General features: G+C 33.7%; 1 long non-coding RNA gene across 1 annotated transcript; it reads left to right on the forward strand.

Annotated features, from left to right (window-relative positions):
- Nucleotides 1-2,046: 2,046 nt before the first annotated feature.
- Nucleotides 2,047-7,199, forward strand: LOC140449519 (uncharacterized). The gene is made up of 3 exons (XR_011951818.1): nt 2,047-2,128; nt 2,360-2,400; nt 6,992-7,199. It is a non-coding gene; the product is annotated as an uncharacterized lncRNA (long non-coding RNA).
- Nucleotides 7,200-8,403: the final 1,204 nt, after the last annotated feature.

Consider the following 8,403-nt stretch of genomic DNA (forward strand, 5'->3'; position numbering starts at 1 on the left):
TATTTATTTTTATTGCGGATTATACAAACGAGAGAATTAAAATGTATAATCGAAAGGAAGGAAAGTCTGAACCGCTTACTGATGCTGGTGAAGTAATGATTACTATTGGTTGTACTCTAATAATGTGCTACAACAGAGTGCCTAAACTGAGACATTATTGATCTTCGCATCCATCTGTCGGAAATAAAACGATAAGTACTGAAATATCAAAAAACGGATGCTTATTCATTCTCTCCAAACTTTACTTCAATGGCCCAAAGAAACCCGAAGATTGCAGTAAGATATATTATGTAGGAGTTTGCTCTCCTGTTTTAAGTTCACATTTCAGAACTATCGAACCGACAGTACTAGACAATCAATCGACGAGAGTATGGTGAAGTTCAAAGGTCGGTCGTCCCTACAACAATACGTACCTCTAAAACCAGTGGAAAGGGGTATAAAACTAACAAGGGGATACCAAGAAATTATCACCAATCGTCCCGGTACAAGAGCGCATGCGCGCCAAATTAAATCTTCACCGTTTGTCATTCAAGTATCATCAAAATATTTTTGTTTATATCTATATCCCCTATAGAGCTTTGATTCTGAGTTTCTTTATTGTTTCTTGAATTAAAAGTTTGGAGCAGAATGGTAAATAAATGTGAACGATGTTTGAAAGACTTTTCAAATGTCTCGAATTTAAGGAAACACCTTAAAAAGTTTCACCCCGAGGAAGTAAAATTTCTGGGAAAGTATAAAAAACCAGAAAAAGATTATACAGTTACTTGTCATCATTGTGAAAAGCATTTCTCGTATAAACACCATTTCATTTCCCATTTAAAAACACATGAAGCCCAAGATTCGATGGATGATAATGGCTCAAAGGTATGTTCAGAAATCTTTCAAATGTATTTTGTATTTATAAATATATTTCACGTTATTTCAGAAATGTCCACTTTGCGAGTATCGGAGTTCATTTAAAAAAAAATTAATTAGCCACTTTGAAGCAAATCATGATATTAAAATTATCAGAAGTAATACCAATTTTGCTGGAATTGAGGAGTTCAAAGAGTACTTAAAAATAATCGAGAAAAAGACCAAGTCTCGTTTTGTGAAAAAAATGTCAACAACAAATATTTTGAAGTTTGAGTGTAATAGGTCGGGGGAGTATGTGCCTATAAAGGATCGAAATCGGGCACTGAAAACCAATGGCAGTAATCAAATAAATGCATTTTGTCCTGCATCACTGACAGTGAGCATTAACAAGAATGGAAACTATGAGTGCGAATTTCTAGAAAATCACATAGGTCATATATGATATAGGACATTTGTTTCTAAGTGAAGAAGAAAGAAATAATTTGGCAGTCAAAATCGCTTCAAAAATACCATTTGATATTATTTTGGATAACGTTAGGGATTCTCTTGAGGGAGAAAATATAGATAGGCTTCATTTACTTACCAAAAGGGACTTATATAATATTGAGAAGTCATTAAATTTAAATTCAGTCAGGCATTATAATGATGCAGTTAGTGTTGACTCTTTGATGAATGAAATGATGAATGAAGAAAATAATTGTGTACTGTTTCATAAACCCCAAGATACTTTTAGCAAGGATTATAGTCAGCTGAAGAAAGAAGATTTTGTTTTAATTATAATGAATTCAGCACAATGTCATCTATTGAAAAAGTACGGATCAGATTGCATTTGCTTAGATGGGACACATGGTACCAATGGATATAATTTTAAATTAATTACTTTATTGGTTATTGACGATATGCGAAAAGGCTATGTGCTTTTATGTTTACCAATAGATGTGATAAAGAAACTTTAAAAATCTTCTTTTCCTCAATAAAAACAATCTCTGGTATCATTACTCCAGCTGTTTTCATGACAGACATTGCGGAGTCATTCTACAATGCTTGGATAGAGACCATGGGAACACCAGTGTCTAGGTAATAATAATCATAGTCTGTCTTATGTGATATCTGCAGTTGCATGGGATCACTGTACTTGTTTAGTATGTGTTTTAATATTTTATTTTCTTATTACACATATTAATAATATGATTGTTACAGATTATACTGGAGTTGGCACATAGATCGTGCTTGGCGTAAAAATTTGAACAAAGTGGATGGCAAAGAAAAACAGGTAACATATGATTTATAATTTTAAAAATGATCATGGCTGTTATTCTTGAACATAATTCGTATACAAACTGTACTTATGTTACTATTTGTTTAGGAACTATGTTCAAGAATAGCAGACCTGATAATAGGCACAAAAATGTTTACTTAAAATGCATACGTAACTCTACTAAACTCTCTTCTTTGTGCATATAAAGCGTTTAAATTTTATTATCTATAAACCATTTGGTTGCAGGTTCTTGTTTATAAACAAATTAGATGCCTTATGGAGGAAAGGTGTTATATCTTCTATAATATTACAAACTGCTGTTCCGACCTACACCTACGGAACACACCAACTGTCATAAAAGGACATGATATGCTGTCATTGTTCTGCGGTGGGGAGTTAACCTACATTCATTGTACTGCATTATTCATAAAAGAAATATACGATGTAATTTACAAAATACAAGTACATTCATTATTTCGTTTCAATCCTGAAGACATCAACTAAGATAGTCAAAATATATACAAAGTGTGTACGGACACAACAGTTGGCGACGAGGACGGAGCGAATTACGTTTATATTTTTTATAAATTACCCCAGTGCAAAACAACCTAGAAAATGCCAAATAATGTAGACATGCCGATTACCCCAAACCAAGGCGGACTAGCTGAGACGGTCCATCATACAGTACAGACCGTATTTTCCATAGAATCGTACGACGTATCAAAGAAATTCGATAGATGGCTGATGAGGTTGGAAAGTGCGTTTAAAGTATTCGGCATCCCACAGGGTAAGCAATCAGCTTACTTATTACATTATATGGGACCAGAAGCGTACGATATATTATGTGATAAGTTATCTCCTCAAACACCAGATGCGAAACCATATGATGAAGTAGTGAATATTATGAAAGAGCATTACAATCCAAAGCCCCTAGAAATAGCAGAAATTTTTCGTTTCCTACAGAGAAAACAAATTGAAGGGGAAAGTGTAAAAGATTACCTAACAGTCCTACAAAGATTGGCAATTACTTGCAACTTTGGTGAGTACCAAAAGAAAGCCTTACGAAATCAATTTGAATTTGGCCTATGTAATGAACGTATACGGAGTAGATTGCTGGAGATAAAAGATCTAACCATCGAAAGGGCCATTGAAGTAGCCTTGAGTATGGAAACATCAGCAAGAGATGCTGCCCAGTTACATCAATCACATGCAGGGATGGTGAATAAAGTTAGCGTGGAAAAGAAGACTGAAAAATCAGCTAATACAACATCAAGAAATGTGTCAAATAGTGGAAATCATGTAAATAAAGTCTTAAACTGTTTTAGGTGCGGGTCTGAGCAACACTTAGCAAATAAATGCCCTAAAAAAGAGTTACAATGCAATAGATGTAAGAGGAAGGGACATTTGAGCAAGGTATGCATGAGGAGGAACGATACTAGTCAGGTAAATGAGGTAGATGAAGGTCAATTGGATGAAGTTTTATATATTTCAAGCGAACAGTCCCAATACAGAGAAAAATTTATCATAAAATTACAGGTAAATAATGTTAATTTAAATTTTGAAGTTGACTCAGGAGCAGCAGTTACATTAATAAATAATACAGACTACCAATATTATTTTCCAAATTTGCAGCTATACAATACAAATTTAAAATTAGTTTCTTATGGAGGTCAGCCACTAAATATTTTAAGGCATGGCGGGAGTACAGGTCAAGTACAGGAAAGTAATTAAAAACTTAAACATTTATGTAGTAGAGTCAAATAAACATCCACTGCTAGGCAGGGAGTGGATTAGGCAATTACAGTTGAATTTTCAAAATGAAATCTTTAGTGTAGATTTAAATGTGCAATCAAAATTACATAGTTTATTTGAAAAATATAGTAGAATTTTCAAAAAAGATATAGGAAAGATTGTGGGCCTACAGGCAAAATTTCAGGTAAAATCCAATATTCAACCATTTTTTATTAAAGCAAGGAAGGTACCACATGCATTACTACCAGAAGTAGAAAAAGAGATACAACATTTACAAAATGAAGGTGTATTTAAAAAAGTAAATAGCTCTGAGTTTGCAATACCAATTGTACCAGTTATTAAAGCAAATGGATCTGTTAGGATATGTGGGGATTTTAAGAGTACATTAAACCAATACATAGTAGTTGATGAGTACCTATTGCCCACAATTGAGGAGTTATTTTCTTCCATGGCGGGAGGTGAAAAATTCACAAAAATTGATCTGAAACAGGCTTATTTGGAAATGGAAGTAAGAGAAGAGGATCAAAAATATTTGACATTGAGTACTCCAAAAGGACTTTTCCAAAGTACACGATTAACGTATGGATTAGCCAGCGCCCCAGCAATTTGGCAAAGGGAGATTGAAAACTTACTTAAAGATATACAGGGGGTATCGGTATTCCTGGATGATATCAAGATTACGGGACCAGATGCCATTACACACCTTCAGAGGTTGGAACTAGTCCTGAGCAGACTACACGAACATAACGTACGGGTAAATTTTGAAAAATGTCAATTTTTAACTAATTCAATCGAGTACTGAGGCTATGAGATCGATAAAACCGGTATACATAAAACGAAAGAGAAAGTGGATGCAATAGCTAATGCAAAAGCACCTACAAATAAAAAGGAAGTTAGAGCTTTTGTTGGTCTGTTAAACTATTATGGACGGTTTTTAAGAAATATAAATCACATATTACATCCAATATATAATCTCCTTAAAGATGGTGTAACATTTAGGTGGAGTAGGGACTGCCAAAAAGCATTTGAGAGGGCAAAAGAAGAGATTCTCTCAGAAAGGGTTCTTGCTCATTTTGACCCAACTTTACCTCTAGTATTAGCTACAGATGCTAGTCCATATGCTGTGGGGGCAGTACTTTCCCACATCTACCCTGATGGAACCGAGCGCCCTATTCAATTTGCGTCCCAGATGCTGAGTGAGGTACAACAAAAATATGCGCAAATTGACAAAGAGGCTTATGGTATAATTTATGGAGTAAAAAAATTCTACTATTATCTATTTGGCAGACCTTTTACATTACTGGTTGATAATCAACCACTAATACAAATCTTGTCACCTTCAAAAAGTTTGCCTACACTTACAACTACAAGAATGCAACATTATGCATTATTTTTGCAAAGTTTTCAATACAAGATAAAATACAAAAATACTAAAGCACATTTAAATGCAGATTCTTTATGATGTTGCGGATAAATTCGAAATTATGCAAATTGAAACCCTACCCGTTACAGTAGAAGAAATGGCAAAAGCAACACAAACTGATAAACATTTACGTAACTTACTACAAGGACAAAAACGAGGCATAAAGATTGAACCTTCACAACGATTTTATATACCCCAAATAGAATTTACCGTACAGAGTGGTTGCATCTTACGGAACGACTGTGTTATAATACCAGGGAGCCTTCGAAACAGAATATTACAGGAACTACATACTGCTCATTTTGGGGTAGTGAAGATGAAATCCCTTGCACGAAGCCACTGTTGGTGGCCAGGTATTACTAAAGACATTGAAATATTGTGCCAAAACTGTTCTGTTTGCAATGAACACAAAAATAACCCTAGTAAAGCACCAGTCCACCCATGGCAGACACCTACAGCACCATTTGAACGTGTCCATATAGAGTTTGCAGGACCTTTTATGAATAAATATTTTTTCATACTTTTGGATGCATATACTAGGTGGCCTGAAGTACATATAGTAAATGATATGACTAGTAAAACTGCAATAAATGTGCTAAGGAAGATCTTCACAACTTTAGGGATTCCATTTTACTTAGTATCAGATAACGCCCAAACTTTTGTTTCATATGAATTCAAAAGATTTTTGAATGAAAATGGTGTTTTACATCAATTAAGTGCACCATATCATCCTGCTACAAACGGTTTAGCAGAGCGATATGTACAAACTGTCAAGCAATCTCTGCGTAACCTGAATTTTAGTACAGGTGATAAAGAGCTAAAGTTAAATAAACTTCTATTTCAATATAGAATTACACCTAATACTACTACAGGTTTAAGTCCTTCAACCCTTATGTTTGGTAGAGTGATACGGTCAAGGTTAGATACTTTTAAACCAAAAGTTGTTTGTGACAAAGCTCAAGATGATAGTTACAGGGTTTTAAATGAGGGGGAAAGAGTGGAAGCTAGAGATTACATACATACAAACAAATGGAGATTTGGACGGGTAGTAGAAAAACTGGGAAAGCTGCACTATATAATCAAATTAGATGATGGCCAGTATTGGAAACGACAAATTGACCAGTTAAGAGCAATAGGGGAAAATACACCATTACAGTCTGAAAATAATGTTATGCCTTATGTGCCCACAGTTATAAATGAATATATCGAGAAACAAACAGCTGCTTGTGAGTCAACTCCAAATGGTGATAATACCAATATACCTGAGGTACAATCAGAACGAATAGATGCCAATAGATTATCTTCACATAGTCAAGGTGATTCAAGTATCATTTCCTCGCCTTGCTCAGATGTTCCTTTGCGCCGTTCCAAAAGAACTATAGTAGCACCAAAAAGGTTAGATTTATAATGGTATCATAGTATTACATTTTAGGGGGGGGAAGAGTGTTATATCTTCTATAATAATACAAACTGCTGTTCCGACCTACACCTACGGAACACACCAACTGTCATAAAAGGACATGATATGCTGTCATTGTTCTGCGGTGGGGAGTTAACCTACATTCATTGTACTGCATTATTCATAAAAGAAATATACGATGTAATGTACAAAATACAAGTACATTCATTATTTCATTTCAATCCTGAAGATATCAACTAAGATAGTCAAAATATATACAAAGTGTGTACGGACACAACAAAAGGGATGTCTCTGCTTTCATTACAATGAAGGATGAACTATGCAAACAACTTTTAGAAAACCCTGACACTATCGAATTTGCAAAGTATTTTATTGAAAATTATTTGCAAAATTTCAAATGCTGAGCATATTGTTATCGATTACATGCTGGAATAAATACAAATATGCATTTAGAGAGAATGTATAGAACATTGAAATATATTTATTTGAAAGGGAAACATAATAAAAGATTAGATAAAGCATCATGAAATTTATTAGAGACAGACTTTTTGATAGGTTGATAACAATGCATAAAGGAAAAATTTCAAGCAAATTAAATCAAATCGTGACAGACATAAAAAAGCCTGCAGTTAGATATGGAAACAATAACTCAAACACAAGATGGCTGGGAAGTAGTATGGTCATCTCAAAATAATTTTGAGATATATACAATTATAAAAATTAAGAATTATTGCACATGTCAGCTTATTTGCCATGAATGCAACAATATATGCTTACATATATGGACGGCCTCAGTGCAAAAGGTAACAAGTCATTTTTCGGATTTTTTTTATCATGTCATATTCATTGGTTTACCAATGTCTAACTCTGTGCAAAAAGAGACAAGTCTACTACCACTGAAAGGCTACATTTTTTTACGTGTAGAACGTAAGTTAAACATATGAAAAACTTCATTTGTGCAAAAGGAAATAAGTGGACTTGTTACATTATGGACAGTATTGAATTCACCATAATCACTGGCTGGTTGACTTGTTTCCAGTTAGTAAAATTACATTTTGGTTTGGTTTGGTATCGTTTGTCCGTCCTTGTTTAAGACAATACTACTCTGGCAACCCTGTTTTCAATGACATGTGCATAGATTAATTTAACCTCCGTAGGAGTGTGCTGTGGACATGTGCTTGGCGCCACGTAAAGGTTACGTATTGTTGGAGGTTACTTTTGTGCTTTATATTTGAGTTTGCTTTAACGTTTGGTGTTATGTTTATTTTAAATAAATAGGAATAATAAATAAAAGAAGCACCGTAATATTAGATACTTACTTAATAATTTGTACTCATTTAAAGAAAAATGTTTGTGTCAAGATCACAAAAAATTATGCAATTAGTGCAACCAATGGCAGAAGATGTTAAAAAGCTGGGTAAGTCTGACTTTTTATTGATTTATTCATATATATTAGTTTAATTTTAAAACTATATAACTAATTATAGGTAGCTACTCGTTATGGTTGAAGTTAACACTATTAATTTATTTATAACTATTTATAAATAAGTACCGACCTAAATAGTTAGGTTAGGTTGTTGTCTGTTATCACACTCTGATAAAATAAAAATTCTTTTCACTTATATCTGTATATGCACAATTTGCTGAACATTTTGGTTTTGAATATGTGATTAGTGATAATAATGTCAGAAACAT

The sequence above is a fragment of the Diabrotica undecimpunctata genome, chromosome 9, assembly GCF_040954645.1.
Source record: "Diabrotica undecimpunctata isolate CICGRU chromosome 9, icDiaUnde3, whole genome shotgun sequence".
Lineage (NCBI taxonomy): Eukaryota > Metazoa > Arthropoda > Insecta > Coleoptera > Chrysomelidae > Diabrotica > Diabrotica undecimpunctata.